The sequence below is a fragment of the Miniopterus schreibersii genome (assembly GCF_964146895.1).
Source record: "Miniopterus schreibersii genome assembly, chromosome: 20".
Taxonomy (NCBI): domain Eukaryota; kingdom Metazoa; phylum Chordata; class Mammalia; order Chiroptera; family Miniopteridae; genus Miniopterus; species Miniopterus schreibersii.
In genome coordinates, this window is record NC_138122.1 from 23,693,509 (window position 1) to 23,715,101 (window position 21,593).

General features: G+C 57.9%; 1 protein-coding gene across 1 annotated transcript in view; it reads left to right on the forward strand.

Annotated features, from left to right (window-relative positions):
• RBM19 (RNA binding motif protein 19) overlaps window positions 1–6,934 on the forward strand; it is a 74,529-nt gene extending 67,595 nt beyond the window's left edge. The window contains exon 25 of the mRNA XM_081123127.1: window positions 6,582–6,934. The gene's annotated coding sequence lies outside the window, so the exon portion shown is untranslated. The remainder of the gene's footprint in view (window positions 1–6,581) is intronic.
• Window positions 6,935–21,593: the final 14,659 nt, after the last annotated feature.

Below are 21,593 nucleotides of genomic sequence, written 5' to 3' on the forward strand. Positions count from 1 at the left end.
CCATGCCATGGAAACGCCTCCAGGGTTCTCTCCACCTGCTTCTCTTTGGCTGAGTTTCACTAATAATATGTAGCCTTTCTTTTTCCGGCAGTATTAGCACTGAAAGATGAAGGGAATACTTGCTTTATAATTGTCCTTCCCTATTGCCCCAGCCTTTGAAATAGACACCTCCCCATAGATGACTTGCAAGCCCTGTACAGATAAGCCCAGGCCCTGTCAGATGCCCTCAGAGCACCTGAGCTCCTCCTGGGCACCTTGGCACCTGTCCCAGCCATGCGTGTTTGTATTGTGGCTTCACGTCTGTCCTCCCGGATTGTAGACCCCAGGAGAGGAGAGGTTCATGCAGTGTCCTCCTGCCTGGCGGGAAGGAGGTGCTTGGCAGTGTTGATGGAGTGAGCTCCCCGACCTCATCCTCCCAGCAGCCATGGGAATATAGTCGTGGAGGCTCTGAGAGGCAGGTGGCATTCCCTAGACGACTCCACACAAAGGGCTGGCACCAGCTCCAGGATAGCGGGAAGCCCAAGTTCCCATCCTCCAGTTCTCCTGTCTCCAGGGCAGCTCTCAATGCAGGAGAGCCTGGCCCTGTGAGGCGGTTATTTAATATCGTCAAATGCCGTCCATCCCTGGGTGAGGGTTACGGCTCAGTATGGTGTCACCCTGGCATCCTAGGGCTCCAGGGAGGAGAGAGGGTGGTGGGGTGGCCCTGAGACCTGGGGACTCCCAGAGCCATGGAGCCCCAGGAGAACATGAAATATCTTGGTGCGTGCGTCCGACATGTTCACTGAGCCTGCTGTGCACCAGGCCCGGCCCCGGGTGCTTTGGAGATGGGCAGCCTGCAGGCGTTATCTCCGCTAGTGTTGCTGAGGCTGTTTCTATACGGGTGTGCAGAGGGGCCGATGGAGGCTCCCTGAGGGGTTGCACCACAGGCGCAGAGAGGAATCATCGGTGTCTAAGAAATCTAAGAAGCATTGTGGGGCACTTGGTCATGTGTAAGTGGAGCCAGGAAATCCCAGCTTGAAGCTCACAAGTTTCCAGTTCACTTTGAAGCCACTTCTAGCTGGTTCCAAACTCTTTTGGCCACAGGACCCCCTTTTCCAACAAAAGTCTCATGCAGAATCCAGCACAGACCACAGATAAAGCAGAGCTGCTATGTTCAAAGTCGGGGGAAGGCCCGGCCATCACATATTCACCCTCCCCCCCAGCACCCGAGAGCTTTGAAAACCACTGGTCCACACAGGCCTCACACAGTGTGGACGGCAGCTTCTGGCTACACAAGGATTTTATACAACCCACAGACAAACCTTTAAAAAATTTTTAATTTATGAATTTATTTTCATGTGTATGTTACAAATACAAATACACAGCTAACTCATCAAAGATGTGATTTCGCCAAGTTCACATCGCCAAGTGAATTGGCATAAAGAAAATTACTAAGAACGGAAATATGAGAAGTGGTAAAGAAGGGCCATGAATGGTCTAAACCAGGGGTTGGCAGACTTCAGTCCGGAAGCCAGATCGAGCTACAGCCTGTGTGCGTAAATGAAGTTTTATTAGCACGGCCACATCCATTGGCTCACATCCTGTTCAGGCTGCCTGCCTTCAGCAGCAGCAGAGACCCGTATGGCCTGCAGAGCCTGAAATATTGACCGGCTGGCCCTTCACATCAAGTTTGCCGCGGGATCTGAAGCACGCCCCTCGGATTTTACAGCTCAGAAGTCAGGCCAGAGAGGGCGAGCGGCTTCAACAAGGCCACGGTTTGGCAGAACTCTCCGTTCTGTGCTCTTTACCCAGGCTGCCGGGCTTGCATCCTGGACCTGCCACTTTCCAGCTACGTGACTTTGAGCCAGTTTCTTGACCTCTGAGAGCCTCAGTGTCCTCACCTGTGAACTGAGTACCAGCAGTACTGGGTCCAGTGTTTGCTGTTGTTACCCCATCCCCCCAGTGTCAAGGAGTGTCCCCCACTCCCACGGAGGCTCTCCACCTGCCTCCCATGAGGCCACAGTGCTCTAGCACCAGCTCTGAGCTCAGGACCTTGTGGCTCAGCACAGAATTAAAGGGCCCTGCAATCCAATTAGAGCATCACCAGAAGCCAAGGCTACGTCCCCTCCAGCTCCCTCAATAAACCCCACTTCCCCTTAATTGCAGCTTTCAAGGAAATGACCTACTGGGTCTGCAGCACCCTGTCCTTGGGCCCCAGAGTGCAGGCCAGCTCCTCCACCTGGGGCTCAGCCGAAGAGTCGCAGCCGCTCCAAAGCCAGCAGCCAGCTGCCGAGTTGGTCTTGTGGAGACACTGTTTTGGTTAGAGCCTGTTCCCGCTGCTGTGACACCCAAATATCAGTGGTTTAAATGAGGACATTGACTTCTTTCACGTCACTGAAGTAGAACCTAACCCCATGCGAGCATCATCCAAAGGTCCACACGTGATGTTTCCATGGATTCTTGTTTTGTTTCTGGAGAAAAGGGGCGCCTCGTGCTTCCATGGATTCTTAGCCCAGGAAAAGTTTAAGGCCCGCTGTCTTGGACACAAGCAGTAGTTGTCTGTGAAAACCCCAAAGAAGCGCGTGGTCTTGTTGCTTTCTCAGGAAGACGTGTTTGCTACCTGACCTATTGGCCAAAGCAAGTCACATGGCAGAGCCCAAATTCAGCAAGGGAGGGGCCCACAGCAGGCCTGACTGTGGGGGGACAGGGTGAGGAATCGGGCTGTGGATGCCGTGCGTGGCTCACACACGTGGGAGGCACCTACTAGGTGTTCGCTGGAGCCCAGATCATCTCTAAAGAAAGAGGCATTGAGAGACTTCATTGCCAAGACCAGGAAAATTTTAGCCAAGCAGGTGACCCCAGGTGCTGCTCATCCAGTCCCCAGGTGTGAGTGGACCTTCAGGTTAATTCCCTCCTGCTGGAAGGTTCTGTGCTCGGCCCTCCCCCGCCCCATTTAAAAGGTGCTCAGGATTCTTCAACAGCTGGAACCATTCATGTCCGTTCCCAAGACTGAGTCTGTTCAAGCCCCGTCTTCCCGGGATGGATGCTGTCAGCCAGGGGCCGCTCCCTGCGAGCTTTGTGTCCCCGTCTGGGGGCCGCCACTGCAGGTTGGGCTGCGCAGGGCCCCATGTCCGCACAGCAGCCTCCTCCCCGAGGCTGGGAGTCACGTGGCGGCAGAGTGAGGTTTCAGATGTATCCACTCATGAATATCAATCAGGCCTGGTAATTCACAGTAAGTGGGATCCAGATTGACTAATAAGCAAGGCTTTCACCCCAAACTGGGTCCAGGGATGAGAGTGGCAGTGGCGTGCGGCAGCGGGCAGGTGCGGGCACGACGTGACTAGAATTGGAAGCCCCACAGCCGAGCTGCAGGCAGCAGGGTGGTCCTGCGGGGCCTCGGACAGCGTGGGGGCTGGGAGCAGGCTCTGGGCCGCGGGACCCCTGCAGGTTTCTCCGCCCGGCTGAGAGCCTCTCTCGGGCTCTCCTGACCACAGTTGTGGGGTTCAGGCAGAGAACCCAGGAAAGATGGGTTACCTGGGGCAGACCCTAACACCAAGCAGGAAGTCCTGGTCCTGAGGGTCAGGGGTGGGGCCCAGGCCCCCCATTCTGAGCACTTCCCTTAGGTGCCGAGCTCCTACCCTCCCTGGAGTCAGGTATCTGAATTAGGGACAGCTGGGCGGGAACTAGCCAGGCTGCTGGGCTGCCGTCAGCTCTGCTGCTCACAAGCTCTGTGACCTTGGGATCAAGCTGCCTGGCCTGTCTGTGCCTCTGTCTCCTCTCCCTTAAAATGGCGGCGACAGGAACGCCCACGTAAGAGGATCCCTGAGCAGGCCTGGGGGTGGGCACTGGGCGAGGGTCACTTCCCTTGGCCTCCCACATTTCAGTCTTGGTTTATCCACCATCCTGATAGTGACCACCGTCACCACTGCCCTCACCACGGGTTAACTCCTTAACCCTTCCCCATCTCATGAGATGGGTGCCATTCTTGCCATTCTGAGAAAGCAGAAACCCAGAGAGGTTAGGTGCTTTTCCCAGTCACACAGCCCCAGGGTCAAGCCAGAGTGAGAACCAGGCAGCCTGCAGCCTGCGCTTCTCACCTCCGCGCTGCTGTTAAGGTCACCGTCCCCGCGAGTACACACTAAGGGGAAGCTGGCCAGGCCCTTCAGCCCAGCGCCTGGCACATAGTAAGTGCCCAGTAAACGGCAGCCACCGTGGTGATCATGTGTTCTCTGTGTTACTCTCCACGTTCCCATCGATTCTTAAGCAGATGCCGGTCAGCCCCACATTCCAGCCTGAACTGCAGAGACTGGCAGCCCTCAGGAGGGGCTTCGGGGGATAGACAGCCAACTTGCAGCTGCCACTAGTTTTTATTTGCATCTCAAGTGGGTGCTGCGGGCGCCTGCCTCCCATCCGAGGCTCCCAGTCCTCCGCCTGCCCGTGGGGAGGGTTGGCCTTCGCAGCTCGGGAGGCCCAGCCCACTGCCTCCCAGGAGACACGGGGTAGTTTCATTTTCCCCTTGAGTGGTTTCACAGCCCTGTTAAACCTGCGGCAGCGGAGGCTGGCTGGGGACACCCAGGCCCCGGAAGGGAGCAGGGGAGGGAATAAATACACCCACCACCGGGCGCTGCCCCCACCACCACCACTCGTGAAATAACCAGGAAGAGCTCCAGCGGGGAGTGATTTACAGATGCCAGCCCTGGCCCCGCTGCAGTATTTGCCAACTATATGAGTATCTCCAGCACATAGATTCCGCTTTGCAGCAAACTGTACGAAGAGCTTATTAATAAGACCTGTCCATTGCCATGTGTTTGGGTCTCCTGTGCCCATTTTCTAGGTGCAGCAACTGAGGCTCAGAGCCATGCAGTGTCTTGCCCAGCTCAGAAACAGCAGAGTCAGGCTTCAGAGCCCAGGGTCTGTCTGACTTCAAAGCCAATGCCCTTCACAGAAAATACCCCCATGGTGGGAGCAGTGAGGGGAAGAAAGGCACCTCTGTGCCCCTCATCTTAGAAACCGCCTTCCACCCGGCACCAGGCAGCACAGTCCTGGCAGCATCACTTTTCCTCCGGGCTCACTGGTCCCTCTGCAGCTCGCTCTCAATCAGCACGAGCAGCTGGAATGAGACCCTCTTGCAGGGTCAGCCAGGCCCACGGGCGGGGCGGCACCACAGATGGGCCTCTCCAGGTGCTTTCTCTCTCTGTGAGGGCTCTGGGGGCAGCTCGGACCAGGGCCTGTCCAGATGGGGCTGTGCGGAGTCCAGCTTCGCGGGGCCTCAAGTCATGGAAGGCTTCAGGGGGCCAAGACCCACCATACCCCCGCCCGCCTTTGTCCCCCAGTCTCCAGCTTCATGGTAGTTCTCAGAACAGTGCCTCGCAGGTCTGTTCTGTCGAGTACCCACTGCCCCTGTTCTCTCCAGGCCTCTGCTCAGATATGGCCCATCCAGGAGGCCTCCCTTCCGTGTACAAAGTCACCTAACATGCTCTCTATTTATTGTTCCTTCCTCCTCTCTTCCCCCAACTAGAATATCCCATGAGGGCAGGTGAGCTTCTGAGGCAAAGGCATATAGATACTGAGCAGGGGAATCGTAGCAGGTTCGGCTTCCCACAGTCAGAGCAACCGTGCAAGGTGAATCTTATCCCCACTTCACAGATGAGAAGACTGAGGCCCGGGGCTGGGTATGGAGGCTGTGAAATCAGTTGCCTACACAAACGCCCCATTCCACCCTTCAGTGGTAATGGGCCGCAGGAAACCCCTCCACCAAGGAGGGTTGTCAGCTCTTGCCCAGCCACTGCCTTCCTGAAAGAATAACGTCAAGAATTGGGAAACGGGTTGGCCTGCGAGGCTCGGAGCCCCAGGCGGGCCCGGCACTGTCTGTGCCCGAGCAGAGGGCCCGGGTCTTGGGGTTTGCTGGCAGACGGCAGAGCGAGGTCTGCGCCTGGACTTAGTTAGAATTCAGCCGTTAGATCGCTCCCTTCTCTCTGATGGCTGCGAGTGATTGACACTTACAAATTACCCAGCCGAAAGTGTCGAGTCTTTGACCCCTGAGTAACATCTTTGGCAAGCCTGAGACTTGCCAGCATTTTGTCATCTAATTACTACAAATCCCTTGAAAATTCACTGGCTGGTGAATTTTTAATGCGGGGCAATTTCAATGTGATGCATTGCCCAGATGGGTTCTCGCGTTTCCCATCTCTCCCTCCCTTTTCCCCTTTCTCCCTCCGTCCCTCTTTGCTCAACTTGAATCATCTCAAACTTCTGAATGAGCAGTGGCAGGAGTCCCACCCTGAGTATCTGGGTGGGGCCATTGGAGGGTGTTGGGTCTTTGCCTCTGAGCCATTCCGTGTTCTGTCCAGAACTGTGGGTACAGACAATCACCAGAAAAATCTCTCACTCCTGCCTCCCCGACAGCACGTGGGCCTGGCTGCTCCCCCTCGACTCCCCCCACTAGCACAACAGGCTGGGCAGGACCCATAAGCCGGCCTGTGCACAGCACGCCCAGGCTTTCCTCGGGCACCCGGGCTGGGCGCTGCTGTGAGGTCGGTTACTGCCCCACTAACGGGCAAAGCGAGCGTTTCGCCACCTGACCATTTTCACCTGTTCTTCAGGTCATTGGATAACGGTGCTCACCTGGGAGGGGAGCGGTGGCTGCCTTTCGTGGAGCAGAGTGAGAGGCTGTACCTTCCACCCCGAGTGCCCGGACAACCTCCTGCCTCCAGACCCCGAGGGGAGAGCCCACTTTCTCCGTCCAAGCCCCACACTGACCTCGTGCTGCAGAGTAAACTTGGAACTTGCACCCATCAGAAGTCGTGGGGAGCGAGTCCTGGCTCCAAACCAGGAGTGGAGGTGGCCGGGAGCGAGGAACCCGGCCCCTGTGCCTGCGTGGCTTTGACTTTCCCCCTCACCTTTGATGTGTGTATCGGATTCTTTTTTCTAAATACAAAACCAAGGTGCCTTTTCAGCTTTGTTCCCACAACAGCCCTCTGTGGGGACGTCTTCCTTGGTGACAACGCGGAGGGCGGAAACCGCGGTCTCGGCCGCGTTCCCGCTGTTGACCCCCGCCAGCCCTCCCCACCCCGCCCCCGTCCCCTATTCAGGGAGACGAGGTTCCGCTTTCAGCCCAGCCCTGGTTACATGTGTACACGGCTGATAAAATATTCCGCTTCACCCCGTCTCCCCGTGGGACCTGCCGTCTTACGGGAAGAGGGTTTGTATGACAGCGACCGAGACAGCCTGCGTGTCGCCTGGAAACCAAGGGTGGGGGGGGCTGTCTCTCCAGCTCCTCTCTCTGCAGGTTCCCTCTGGTTCTGATAACGGCAGCGCTGGAGAGAGGAGCCCGGGCCTCCTCCCGTCGAGGCCCAGATGGCCGCCCTCCCATCCTCCAGGCAGATGCTCAAGGTCCCCAATGTTTGCTGTCTCGCAACACCCACTCCTGTGGACGTCACCTGGGGTCGCCCGGACAGGCAGAGGTCGGCAGTGGACGCTGAATGCTTGAGCCCACAATCCCTGGACGCCCTCAAAAGTTGGGGCCTGAGCAGAACCTGGGTGGAGGGAGGTCCCAGAGAAGCAAACTGGCTGATGGGGGAAGGGGATTCCGCTGCTGAGGTTGTCCAGGAAGGAAGGAGACGGACAGTGGTCTGGGGCTCTGCCCAGAGGACCCCAGAAATTATTTGGATGACGCCTCCGAAGACTGATTCCTGCTTCTCTCTCCTCCCACTTTGTTCTCTTGTGTCTCCCTTCACGTGTAACTGGTGTTCTTCAAATCCAGAATATTCCACAGGCCCCCGGGGGCGGAGACAGGCGTCCTTATGCTTCCTTCTAACCACCTTTCGCACGGAGCAACAGCCGGCTTTGGCCTGAGTCCCTGCCCTGACTCCTCGGAAGGACCTAGACTCGGGCACAGACGTTTGCAGAGCTCGGCTCCGCGGTGGCCCGGGGCCGGCGCGAGGACAGAGCCACAGGCCCTGCGCTAAAGAGACCTTCCGATGAGGTGCAGAGCTAGTGAGACAAGAGTGGGTTCAACAAGCTTCACGTGGGAGGTGCAGTGTCTTCTGAAAGATCAGAAGGAGGGGTTCAGGCGGGAAGGCAGCAAGCATGTAATAGGCACTCGCTGGGTGCCAGGCACCCGGGTGGCAGATGACAGACACGCCTGGCCTTGGAGGTCTAACGGTTAGTAGACTTGGCTTTTGCATGAAGATGACCTTAGAAGGAGGGCATCAAGGTGGGAGGCCGCCGGGCGAAGAAAGGACAGCGAGTGGCCGCTTCCCGGGCGAGTGCACCGAGACCCCCGCCAGCCAGGCCGGGCGGGAGCGGAGCCCTTTCCCCGCGGAGGCGCGCGGGGCGCCGTGTGCACCGGGGCCCCGCTCCCGGGGGCGCCGGGGCCCAGCCAGCAGCTCGGGCCACGAGGGGACAGCTGCGTAAGGGGCTGAAGAGCCGCTCCCCTGTCTGTGGGCTGCTGCCGGCTCCAGCCCCGAGGTCCCTGAGACGGGAATGGGGCAAAAAGGCTGCCGGGAAACAGGGACGTGTCCTTATTTTTATTACGTGTCTATTTTTATCAAAATTCCACTGCTTTTTTCTTGTGGTTCTATTCTGAACTCTGTGCGGCGCGCACATGCGGTTTCCTCCTAACGGCCCTGCCTGGGCCATCTGAAGCCCGGGCTCGTTGGAGCCGGCCCGCCCACCAGTACCTGCCCGCAGTCCCCAGACCGTCGACACTGCCCCGTGTTCACTCTTCCCATGAATATTTATTGAGGGCCTGGCGCCGCGCTTTGCACGGGGACACGGCCAGGACGGGAAGTTTTGCCTCCTTAGGTCTCCTGGGGAAAGAGGCGGTAAACCGGGAACAAATATGGAACAAGAGCGGGTGGTTCAGGAAGGCCACTCCGAGGAGGCGACATTTAAGCCCAGACTTAAAGACTGAACAGAAGCCCCCCGCCCGTGACGCGATGCTGAGAAGGGCGTGGGCGGGCGGCATCCCCGGCGGAGACATAAACAAGCAAGTTCAAGAGAAGCGGGAGGACATTGGGCCTGAGGACTTGGAGGTGGCCAGGGTTCCAGGGACCCGGGTGATGTAAGAAGGGACTTGAGAGAGATTTAGTCCAATAGAGGCAACTGCTCGCCGTTCAGCCATTCAGAAGGCGGAGATGAGGGGCAGTGGGTGTGGGAGGTGGGGTGGAAAGAGGGTGCGGCAGATTTGGGGGGTCAACCAGTTACTTCCAGCCCCCTTCCCCTGTGCTGCTTCCGGTTGCTTCCCCTGCCCCCTGGCAGCTGAGGTGTCCGAGTCACAGCCCGTCAGACCCAAGCAAAACCTGCCAGAAGCAGGAAAGTGTGCGTTTTCCTGATAAAAGGCGAAACCGCAGGCCCTCTTCCTTCCTCCGTTCTCTTTGCCTTTAACTCGGGTGTGATGCCTGGAGCTGCAGCAGCCGTTTTGCAGCCTCGAGGGAAAAGCCAAGAGCATCACAAAGACAGAGGAGCCACTAAACACCAGCCACCTGTCTCCAACTTTTTCATTATATGAAATGAACGGGCCCCTTTGTCTAAGACAGTTCGTTGGTTTTACTGTTATTCGTCAAAAGCACCTCTGGGTTGGTAAGCGGAGTAAGGGATTGGGGCTGGGGATTAGCCTGTTGTCAATCAGCTGGATTAGCAATATAGGTGAGTCCCTTGAGGTGCTAACACAAAGCACCAGACGGGCCCTCATTTGCTAAATTTTTAGTTCCGATGTTTCAAATTTTAAATTAGAGAAATAAAACGGATTTTTTTAAAGAGCCAATAATGCTAATCATGCCTGCCTGTGGAGCAGGCCCTGAGTGTGTGGCCGTGGGGGGGGGGGGGGGTAGCGGGGAGAGAAGGTTCCAGAAAGCCACCAGCTGGGTGGATGGTTGCCGGGTCCTGGGCACTGTGCGGCTGGATCTCCAGGTGATGCTGTGGCACTCACAGGTGACCTATGACCGCGCTGTGGTCCCCTGAAGTCCTCCAGGTGGGCAGCCACATACAGGTGGGTCCTGGGTGCCCCTGGAAAAATCTGCAGGTGCCTAAAGCCACTGGAACCTCCTGGGGGTGCCCAGTCACCCCAAGAGTTTGAACGCCACCCCCCGAAGTCCCCAGCAGTTCACAAGACGGGAGATTCTCATTCTCACCCAGCAGACAGCCTGGCGGAGAGCGAGGAGCCTCCTATTTTTTTTCTGAATGATAATTTCCCCCCCCCCCTTTTTTTTGTAGCTAAAAATCACCCAGGCTTGTCCAGACGAGAGGGCAGAAAATTATGCGGTGAAAGAGAAGGGAAGATAATTTCTCTGGGTCACAGACATTCTCGCCTGTCATCCGTCTGCAGGAGACGGGGAGAGGGAGGGAGAGCCTGCTGAGATGCGAGGCCCGAGAATGAAAATGAAGGCTGGCCCAAATCCATCACTGTCCTGCTCGCTCTCCCCAGGTGGGGGCGGCCCTGGCGGGAGGGCCGAGGCGGACGGGGGCTCCGGGCTCTGATCGGGCCAGAAAGGGAGGGAAGCTGCGGGGGGGGGGGGGGGGGGAGACGGACCCTGCTGTCCCAGCTGGACAGGCCCACTTCCTGCCTCGGGCCTCAGTTTCCCCATTGAGACAACACGGTTGAGAGCTCCCTCCTCCACTCACTACCTGCACCCCTCCCACACACGGGAGGTAGCAGATGGGAACGTTCTGGAGAACCTGGACCGTGACCACACCAGATATGCGAGGTCATGCTCCGCGTTCACCAAAGGCAGACGCAGCCTGCGGGCACCTATGGGAGCCCCGTACGTGGGGACTCCTGTGGTCACCGGCTCCACGTGGGCTTCTGGTGGCCTCGACTGGAAGACTCGAGCCCGGAGTCTTTGGCTAAAGGCTAGGATCTTCTGCCTGCCCCAGATTCAGGTCCTCTCGTCCAAGGAGGAGGAGCGTGGGCCTGCACAGCAGGGAGGCGCGACCTTCCTGGGGGGCTTCAAAGGCCTCCTGCGGCTTTAAAAAAGCATCAGTTCCCCGACTCTGGCTTCTCTTTACTCCCATGTACCAGGAGGGGCTGTATCTGTTCATGGACTCGCTCATTCTACAAATATTGATTGAGGACCTGCCATGGGCCGGATTGAACGGTCGGGAGGACCGAGAAGCAGGGAAAAAGCTAGGTCCTTACAAGGAAACAGGCAAACGGGCTGCGGGAAAGCGAGGGAGGGCGGCCCGGTTGGATCTGATGCGAGGCGCGGGGACGCTGTATCGGGCAGCGGCGGCTGAAACAGTGCCGCGGAACGAGCCGCCCCGCGCTCACAATCAGCGTTCCCTGGTGCCTCGTGCGTCTCTGGGTCAAGGGCTGGCTTTGGCTGGCTCTGCAATGCACCCGTGGTCAGCTGCGGCTCGGGTAGCCGACTCCCTGCCATGTTTGGGTGGCAGTTGGCTGGCAGTTGGTCCAGAAGGGCCTCTGCGGGGAGGACTTGGCTCTCCCCCGCGAGGTCACTCGTCCCCAGCAGGCCAGCCCAGGCTCATTCCCAAGGCGAAGGCAGGGCTGCAGGACAGACTGAGGCTGCAAGGCCTCTTGAGGCCTGCTCCGAGCTGGCCCAGCATGTCTTCTGCCACATGCTACTGGCCAAACCCACTCTGGAAGCCAGGGTGGTGCACCATTTACCTGTCCCCGCAACAGCACAGTGCTGGGCACAGGGGGGGAGCTCCGTCAGTGCCTGTGCGCTGGATGTACAGGTGGAGGGATGGTGGACGAATGCTCTTGGACTTTGGCTGAGCCCGAACTGATGACAAGGGGTTAAAATTCCTCAGCCTGGCCGATTAGGAGCCCCCGTGCCCCTTCCCCGGAGCTGCAGTGAGCAGAGAAGACAGCGCCTTCCTCCCAAAGTTTAATTAAGTGATCTGCCTCCACGGGGCTAATCCTGTTATCACTGCCCAGAGCTGACCGCGGGGGCGGTGGAAAATGTCAGCTGTCGGGAGGGCCTGGTGGGGCGCTGAAAGCCACTGGAATTTGGGGACAGGCAGGGGGTGGAGAGGAAGCCAGAGTCCCCACGGGGGCAGGACGTCTGCTTTCCAGACGGAACACAAAGGGGAAGCTCACTTTCAATCCCATCCCAGGAGGAGGTGAGGAGGAGGGGGTCCGCTAAGAAGCTTCCGGCGGGGATGCGTCCGCTGTGCTTGCCGCGGCTGCCCATCTCGGGCGTCGCATTCCAGAGGAGACCCCTCCAGTCCCATGTTCCCGCCTCTTCCGAAGCGGTGGGCCCTCCCTCACCCCAGACCAGCTGGGTTTGGATCGTGTGGCAACCGTCGCCTGTGTGACTTGGGGCAGGTTGCTTAACCTCTCTGAGCCGCCTCTTCCTCACCTGTCCAATGGGCAGTAACGGCCATTACCCAGGGCTGCTGACAAGGCGCAAAAAACACCTGGAGCAGCGCCTGGCATGCAGTGAGCGCCCCCCATTATGATTCATTTTTCTCAATGAGTGAGTGTCTGGGAGCAGACCGTGTCTTCAACATAAGGCCACCTCCCTGCACCTTCCAGGGGCATCCACTACCTGGTGGCCTGGGACGAGCACCCCCTGAAGATGCGCGGAGCTCAGGCTAAGTGACCTTTCCAGGCGGTTCCGCTCGTGGCCGAATCCCAGCCCTGAAACCGGGGCGTGGCAGGTGTTGCCTCAGTTTTTCACACGTGACTCCAGTCCATTCATTCGTTCGTGGAGAGATATTTGTTGATCCCACGTTGATGCGATGGGCGTGGGGTGGGGCAGGCCACTGGACGAGACGATTCCTTCTTGCTCTGACTTGCAAAGGTTTGGGGGAGACTGGGGATCCCCCTTTTCCTGAAAGGGACTCCCTTAGCTGGCGCCTGCTAGGGGACTTCAGGACACCTGCTGAGGCGGGGAGCAGGGGCAGCCCTTACCTCCCAGAACCTGTTCTCTCATCGGCAAAGTGGGGGTGATTCGTTGTACCTGCTCCTGGGTGGCTGGGGGACAGCAGAGCTGTGTGCACCTGGACAGACAGTGGGGAAGGGAGGCTCCCCAGCCCGCAGCTGGCGCTTGGGCCTGAGTCCCTGGGAGTCGCCGCTGGGGACGGGGGAGGAGGCACGTCCACCTCTGCCCCCGTGGTCTCCAGAAGTCCCGCAGCAATGGCAGCTCCAAAGAACCCATAAAATCCAGGTGCTAGTGAAGCCGGACTTCGGCGTGAACAGGAGTAATTAGGCACTTCCCACGGAGAGTAAAACCCAAATGTCAGGCGCCGCCAGGCCATTAAAGCCGGCCTCGGCCTCGGCCCCGGCCCCCACCCTGCTGCTCGCTGGGTCCCCACCTCGCCCGTGACCTTCTCCAAGGCTGTGGACAGCATGTCAGGGAGCGTCCCAGGCCTGGGGACACTAGGTGAGCTTCGCATTTTCCTCAGCTCTGGTACCGACAGAGCCTCATCTTTTCCATCTGTTAAATGGGTTTATCTGTCTCCTAGGATGGTAGGGAGAACACACCCGGTCTTGGATCTGGAATGCTAGGCGCATGGCAGCCACTCTCTGTGAAGCAGGCAAACACCACAAGGTCAAAGAGCGCCCAGCACACAGCAGGGAGAGGAGGAGACACAGCTGGTACCCAGCCCCAGCCCCTTTGCCCAGTGCGCCCATCCCCCACGGTCAGCAGGCTGCTAAAGGCTCCCGGCTCCTTCCTGCTCGTACCTGCCCTCTGCCAATGGAGCTGCCAGTGACTGGGGGGAGGGCACAGCCGATGCCCGGTGGGTGCGGGGATACAGGTCAGCCCCTTGCTCCGGGAGCTGGAACAGCTGTGGCGCCCTCTCTCATCCTCACTCCCCGTCAGTAAAGCCGAGAGGTCACCCCTGCCTCCCAGCATTGCGAGGAGGCCGACTGGCCGCACCCAGGTCCCTGGCCTCCATTCAAGAGAAACCCTCGACCACCGACTTAACCGTGTTGTGCCTCAGTTGCCCTGGCTGTAGGAGGAGGTAGCGACAGGAGCTAATTCATAGGCCCCCTTTTCCTTCTGAAATACGTCCCCGCTGTGTCCACTGGCTGACCCACCCCAATTAGGTGGCTCTCGTGTTAATATTGACACACAAAGGAGCCAGCTGGTGACCTCTGAACTCATCTCACTTGGGATCAGAGGCTGATCTCGCCTCGGCCCTCAGCCCTGAGAGCAGGATCCTAATCTTCCCTGACACTGAATGGAGCTGGCCTCACCCCGACCTTTGCTCCCAGTCTCCCTGATTCCCCGTGTCGCCTGGGCTGACGGGGGTCGCCCTGCCCGTAAATGGACGAGGCCTGGACCGAGGGGAGGGAGGCCGGCCTGGGCCGCTGTTTGCTGCTTGGAGACGGAGAACTTTGGGGTCAGAAAGCTCACCCGGATTCCAGGTGGAGCATAGACACCTGGGGGCAGATGTCCTGCCAGGGAGCCCAGGTCGGAGGTGTTTGCTACCACCCGGGAGGGAGATGCTGGGACTGTGCGAAGGTGGAATTGTAGGGATCACTGAGGGGCCCTGGGAGGGGGTTGCCTAGGAGTGAGGCCCCTTCCCAAATGTCCACAATGTAGGGTTTTGTCTCAGATTGCTCCTGGCTCACAGGGAGGAGGGGTCCAGGTGCCTCGCCCATTGCCCTATCCGTGCCGTGGGTGACCGGAGCTTGGTGATCTGTGTCCCTCGGTCTCCACCCAAAACCAGCACCAGCCTGAGCCCCGCTGACCTCCAACACCGAGCCCAGGCAAGAGACCCAGAACCCGGGGCTGCCCGAGAGGAGGTGCCGTGCAACAGGCAGCTGGCCCAGCGGGGTGGGGAGTTTTGTGGAGCCTCACCCAGCTCGCTGGCTGCCCCGAAGAGGGGCTCATGGACCGTTCGCTGTCCGAGGAGCTGACGCTGGGGGAGAGGTTTGCCCTGAATCTGCACACAGCCTTGTAAAGTCGGTAATATTATCGTCCCATACTACAGGTGAGGAAACTGAGGCACAGAGGGATAGACTACCAGCTGGACCACCAAAGGACATACAGCTCCGGGAAGTGGCTTAAACCTGGGTGTTTGGGAACCTGCACCCTAAGATCTGGAGGCTTCCCACCCCAGGAACCCATTCCTTCTGAAAGATGAAATTCACAGCCCCCCCAGTTCAGGCAGCCTCTGCTGTGGCATCACCCAATGCGGGAGGCCACGCAGCTGGTCTTTCAATCCCAGCCCCTGTGGGCACCTCCCGCCCACCGCGCCCGGTTGCTCCCCCTGAGGGTCCCCTCCCTCCAGCAGGACTGCCCAGGCCTCGGGCTCGCTCCTGTTCCTGCGGCTGGGCCCAGAGTTAACGTGGGGAGTGAGCCTGGAGAGTGTGAGAGCGAAAGGACATGTCAAATCAATCATATTTAAACAAAAGCCTCTCCCGCCCAAGGGCCCTTTTAAAAGCTGCTTATTTAATTAAAAGTCCCATTTTCCATATTTATGGCCCTTATTCAGTTAAATATTAACCGCTGGGGCCAGGGCTGGTGTGTGCTTTGCGCGCGGCGTGTGGGGAGGTTCATTACCGAGGCCGGATTTATCCGGTGGTGACGCGGGCGGAGGATCAATGTGCCTCGCCTTGGACAAACACGGGTCGCGGCCTCCTTCCCTCCCCTGCCCCTCCGCCTGTCTCCTCTCCACCTCTTGCTCCCACCACCTGTCTCTGCCCAGAGACAGAGACAGTGAGACAGTGTGTGACCCGTCCTGGTCTCTGTCACCATCTCTCTCTCTCGAGATGCGTGTGCTGGGGCCGGGGAGGCAGAGGTGCCCCAGCCAACCCCGCTCACTGCCCTTCCTGGCCCCTCGTCCACCGGGACACTGGAAACACGAGAAAGGCTGGCATCTCTTAAGGGTTTGATGCCCTAAAAGCCCAGGGGCAGGGGTCCCAGTTTCTGGAAGCCCTCGGAGTGAGGGCCCCGGGCAGGCATTAGAGAGGAGCCGGCAGGCAAGGAGGGCGCCTGGGCCCGAGCAGGGGGCTCGTGTCTGCAGAGCTGCCACCCCCGCTGACCCTCACCCAGCGCCCCCGCGGGCCAGGCCCCGGGCTCAGCATGTCCGAGCGCTAACTCGTGCACCCCACGTCCACCTATAAGGTCGATACCATTCTCATCCCCGCTTTACAGATGGGGAAACTGAGGCTCGGGAGGTTAGGTATCGAGCCGAGCCCAAGGTGACACAGCCAGTGAGGGCAGAGCTGGGGTTTCACCTGGATCCTCTGGCTCCTAACCACAGGGTAGAAATGGCCAGAGTCACTGAGACGGGGCTGAGGGCCACCTCTGCCCTTTACAAGCTGTGTGACCTCAGGCAAGCTCCTGACCCTCCCTGAGCCTCAGTTTCCCCATCTATGGGATGAGGGGATGGTTGGGTTTAGAAAACCTCACTGGGCCAATTTCAGGGTTAATGCATCTCAGCATTAAGAAAAATCTGACCTGAATGTGAGAATCTTGGTAGAAGGCGCCCAGTTACGGTCAGGAAAGACCACATGATGTGCCCAGGCCCCTACCGCTGTCTGTCAGTTGCCAAAAGCCGGCCTAGGGGAAGGCATCTTCTACATCACACACACGTGTGTGCAAATAGGCATGCACACACCGTGTGCACAGAACACACACCAGCATGCACATAAACACACACCTGCATGCACACATGCGCACACATGCAGCATATGCAGTGTGCACATGAACACACGCATGCATACACGCGCACACGCAGGCGCACAGCATGCTCATGAACACACACCGGCACACACATGCACACACACACATGCACACACACACATGCACACACACGCAGGCACACACACGCAGGCACACACCACAGCACACACGCAGGCACACACAGCATGCTCATGAACACATGCATGCATACACGCGCACACGCAGGCACACACAGCATGCTCATGAACACACGCCGGCACGCACACATGCACACGCACATGCACACACACGCAGGCACACACATGCACACACATGCACACACGCGGGCACACATGCACACACGCGCAGGCACACACATGCAGGCACACACACGCAGGTACACACCACAGCACACCTCTTGCCTTGCGTTCTACCCCAGGTTGGAGCCCGCTAGGAGCCCGGTTTCTTCCACCACCACCCCCTCCCCCAGGAGAGAAAACATCCCGAAAAGCCAGATTAGAACTTCACACACGCATCACCAGGAAAATCTATGTCTCATTTTCATATCTAGCAAAATAAAATGACACCAGAACACTCCAGCAAACCCCCAGAGAGGGAGCGCGTCTGCGGAGGACGGGGGGAGGCACCTCTCCCAAAGCGGGGAGGCCCCGGGGCCAGAAGCACGGGAGGGGGCGCCGGCCAGGGGGAGGCTGGGGGTGAAACTGCTCAGGTCACTTCCTCCTGGGGTGGGAGGACGGCGGGGTCCTGGGGGGCCGATGGAGGGCAGGGAGGCAGGGGGAGAGGGGGAGAGAGGAGGGATAAAATCTCGGGGATGGGGTGTGAGCGAGGGAGCGGGAGAGAGAGAGACACTAGGTTATCAGAGAAGTGTGAAGACAATAATACAATCTGACATTTCTGAAACAAGACCCCCCGGTTGCCATGGCAACGTCTCATGTGGGAGCAGCTCCCAGGAGACGGTTCCGAGATGTACTATAAATGATGTTTGATTAGAATTTAAATCATTTAGGCAGAGAGAAGATAGGCCTTTTGTCAGCAAGGGGACCTGGGGGTGGGGAGGGGGCCCGGGGGGGTGGGGGGGAGGGGGTGCAGCCAGCAACCTGGACCCAGGGCTTCGTCAGCCTGGGCGCGGGGAGCGGGGTCCGAGGTCAGCCGGGGGGTTGATTACTTTTGCCCTGGGCTTCATTCCCGGTTACAGTAACCTTTCCGCGGTGGCCGGGGGGACTCGGAGGGCGGGAGGGGCCGGGCCTGGGGGACGGGTGCGGGAGGGGGCAAGGAAGAGGGCAGAGCTGGGAGAGACAGGGAGGGAGGAGAGATGCAGAGACACGGACGGGGGACACAGACAGACAGACAGAGGGGCAGAGGTTATGAAAGAAAATAGACCAAGAAATGGAGACACAGAAAGGACAGGCGGAGAGAGGGGGGAAGACTGCAGGGGGGGAGCAAACTGCAAGGAGAGAGAGCGGCCGAGAGATAGGGTGAGAGACACGGGACAGAGCGGTTGCTGCCAAAAAGGCAGAAAGACAAACAGCAAGAGACAGAGCCCAGGGGAGAAAAGAGGACCCTTAGGCCCACACCCTCGGAATCCCGCCCCTGAGCGGGGAAGGGGGGGGTCTGCGGGGAGCCCTGCATTTAGAAATACCTGGACCATCACCTCCCAGCCTGGCTCCCCGCCCCACAGAAATCCCCGGGCCTGGGATTCCCGGACGGGGCTAGTGCCCTGGAGAAGGGGCCCTACTTGCTTCCAGTTCTAAGGAAAATGAGCCCAGCTGACCCTCCCTGTGAAATGTTAAGCAAACCACCCTGAGCCTCAGTTTCCCCATCTATAAATCAAGGAGTCTGAGTCGGATCAGTATGCGGACGATTAGTTCTGTCTGCCCTGTTCTGTTTTTATTTTTGGTTGCATTTGTTACCAAAATGCAAAAATTGCAAGACTTCATATAAATATTTGGAATTCTGGGTTTTTTAATTTTTTACTTTTTAAAAATATATCTTCATTGATTTCAGAGAGAGGAAGGGAGAGGGAGAGAGAGATAGAAACATCGATCGTGAGAGTCACTGATCTGCTGCCTCCTGCACGCCCCCTGCTGGGGATCGAGCCCACAATCCAGGCCTGTGGCCTGACCGGGAATCAAACCACGATCACCTGGATCCTAGGTCGATGCTCAACTGCTGAGCCACGCCTGGCGGGCTCCGGGGTTTTTTTTTAAAAGCAAAATATATTTACGCTGCACTTCTGTGTGGCAGCCCCCTGCTGCTGGAGGTCTCCAGTTTGCCACAGTCCTCACCACTCCTTTTTATCTTACACCCGGCCACTTTCCATAGTTCCTGCCTGGCCCCCGGGAGCATTTGAGCCATCAAACCCTGCACGTGACCTCTAGGATCATAGAGGCTCTAAGGGTGTACTGACGTGTGGTTGGTAGACCACACCCCTCAGTCACCACAGCTTTGGGCCCACTGGATAATACAGGCAACCACAGTATTAGAGTAACCTACACAGCCATCCTCGCAACGCAGCAGGTGCTCAATAAGCGCTTAAGACAGGAATGAAGAGCTAAAGTGCCCCTCCTGATTAGGGAGACTGAGTTGGGAATGGCGATGGGGCTCAATGCCAGCAACTGCGTGGTCGGGGCAGGATGTGATGGCCACCAGGTCAAAGCGGCAAGCAGAAATATTTCATTTTCTCATGGACTGAAGCGTTTACAGTTCTCGCTAGGACTTCAGGCACAGCTGGATCCAGGTCCTCAAGCAATGCCGTCGACTTGGGCTCTGTTTCAATTGGAAAGGTGCGCTTTCCTCTGCGTTGGCTTCATTCTCAGCAGCTTGGCCTCATGCATGGGCAGAGACGCCCCGGCTGCTCCAGGTGTCAAACAGCAAAAATGAGCGGGTGTCCTTGTTCCTGAGCTCTGATTGGCTCATGTGCCCCTGCCTGAGCCAATCCCCATGGAGAGAGGGGAGGTGGCACTGTCATTGGCTGCCTGGGTTCATTTGCATGTCCCCTGACCTGGGGGTAGGGTCAGCCCCAGGAAGGCCACCTGGGCTGAGAGGGAGTCAGCTATGGTTCCCATGAGAAAATTGGGGTGCTTGTAACATAAAAAGGAGTAAAGGGAAAAGCCCAGGCGTCTCTACAGGCAAGATCATCACGTCCAGTTAATTTTAGGTAAACCTCTGCCAAGGATGGGAGACAGGATGTGCCCAGCAGGTGGGGGCCTAGAGCTGGGAGGAAGGGAAGCCAGGCATGGTGCCAGTCAGCAGTGCCAACCCATCCTGGCTGGAGGGAATTCTCAGGATCAGAAATCTGCGGTCTGAGAACTTGTCTATATTTTTGCGATTTCTATTTCCTTGGCTGCAAAGCTGAGGGACAGCCAAAAAGAAATAAAGTTCCTTTCAGAAATGCCAGCCTGTCGGTGCCGTATGAAATGGCACATGAAGAAAGACAGGGCCTTTTGTGGAGGCTTGAGGAGAAAGAAAGGGAGTGGTGGCCAGTGGGGGTAAGGGAGATGTGCAGGAGGCCCCTCCCCTGCGGGGGGGAGGCAACGTGGGGAGAGGTTCTTTCCACACAGGCTGAGTCCAGGAAGATTTAAGTGTTATTGCTTCTTGGGGATCATACTGACCTGGGTGTGAACTCCAGCCCTGCCACTTCCTAGTGGTGAGGCCTTGGACACATCCTATAACCTCTCTGAGCCTCAGTTTTTCCATCTGTGAAATGGGAATGATCACAGTACCTCATCCCACGCCTTTTGTGAAGATGAACTGAAATGATACCTATGAAGCCAGTAGCCTGATGTGCTCGATATCCGATAAGGCCTCTAAAAACATTGGCTATTATTATTAGGGGTGCTATTGTGACTTGTCAACTGTCACGGGCATCTGTCACAGGGAAAACGAAATCCTCGCTCGCTGTCAGCCAGAGGGTGGGAAATGCAGCAGGCACAGTGGCAAAGATGCCACATTAGTTGCCCCTTCCTGCTGTCAACACAACTCTGTAGCTTCAAAGGACACACATTTATTTTCTTCCAGCTCTGGCGGTCAGAAGTCCAAAATCAAGGGGTCAGCAGGGCTGCACCTCTCTGGAGGCTCTAGGGGAAAATCTGAGTCCTTGCCGTTTCCAGTTTCCGGAGGCGGCCTGCATTCCTTGGCTCGCGGCCCCGTCCTCCACTGTCAGGGCCAGCTGTATGGCGTCTCCTGGTCGCTCTCTGCCTCTGTCGTCACATTCCCTTCTCTATAATTCCGACCCTCCTGCCGCCCTCGTCTAAGGCCCCTGGGTTGATGTTCTCACCGCTTTTATGAGTGTGTCAAAGCACCACCTGCCCAGAAACACCCAGGAGGGGTGGGGGTCTGGCTTCGATGCACTGATCAGGGTCTCCTTGCAGTGGCTGCTCTGCACGTTGCATTTTCCCCGTAATATAATGTACTCCTGTGTGCTGTCAGCAGAGCCACCCTTTGTACAGTTTGTAAGAGCTGAATTTATCTGCTTTTGGTCTAAATTCTGCCAGGCCAGGGAGCAGGCCCACCTCCTCCTCTGCTGCATCCCTATGCGACACCTGAGAGATGAGTCGCACCCGATACGAGTGGGCAGAATAAATGAACGGTGCCGTCCTGGGGCGGCGACAGATCAATTCCTGGATCGCGGCTCTGAAATGCATAAGCCAACACATCTTCGCTGCTCCGAGTGCGGCCCTTGCATGGACCAGCCCCATTCGCATCAGCCAGGAGCCGGTTAGAAATGCGGGGTCTCAGGCCCCGCCTCGGACCTCCTGCGTCCCCTCAACCCAGCTCGCCGCTCGCTACCTGGTCATCTCAGCCCAGTCTCCAAGTCTCAGTTTCCTCAGCTGAGAAATAAAACATAATAAGGTCCTAACGCTGTTGCCCGCATCGGGTGAGAGAAGGGACTAGAAACTACAGACTCAAATACGCTATTTGCAAGGTGGCATCATTCTTGTCCGAGCGGCCAGAGGAGTGTAAAACCCCACCCTGCTCTCTCGCTCCGGCCTGGCTAACCCTCTGCCCCCCGTT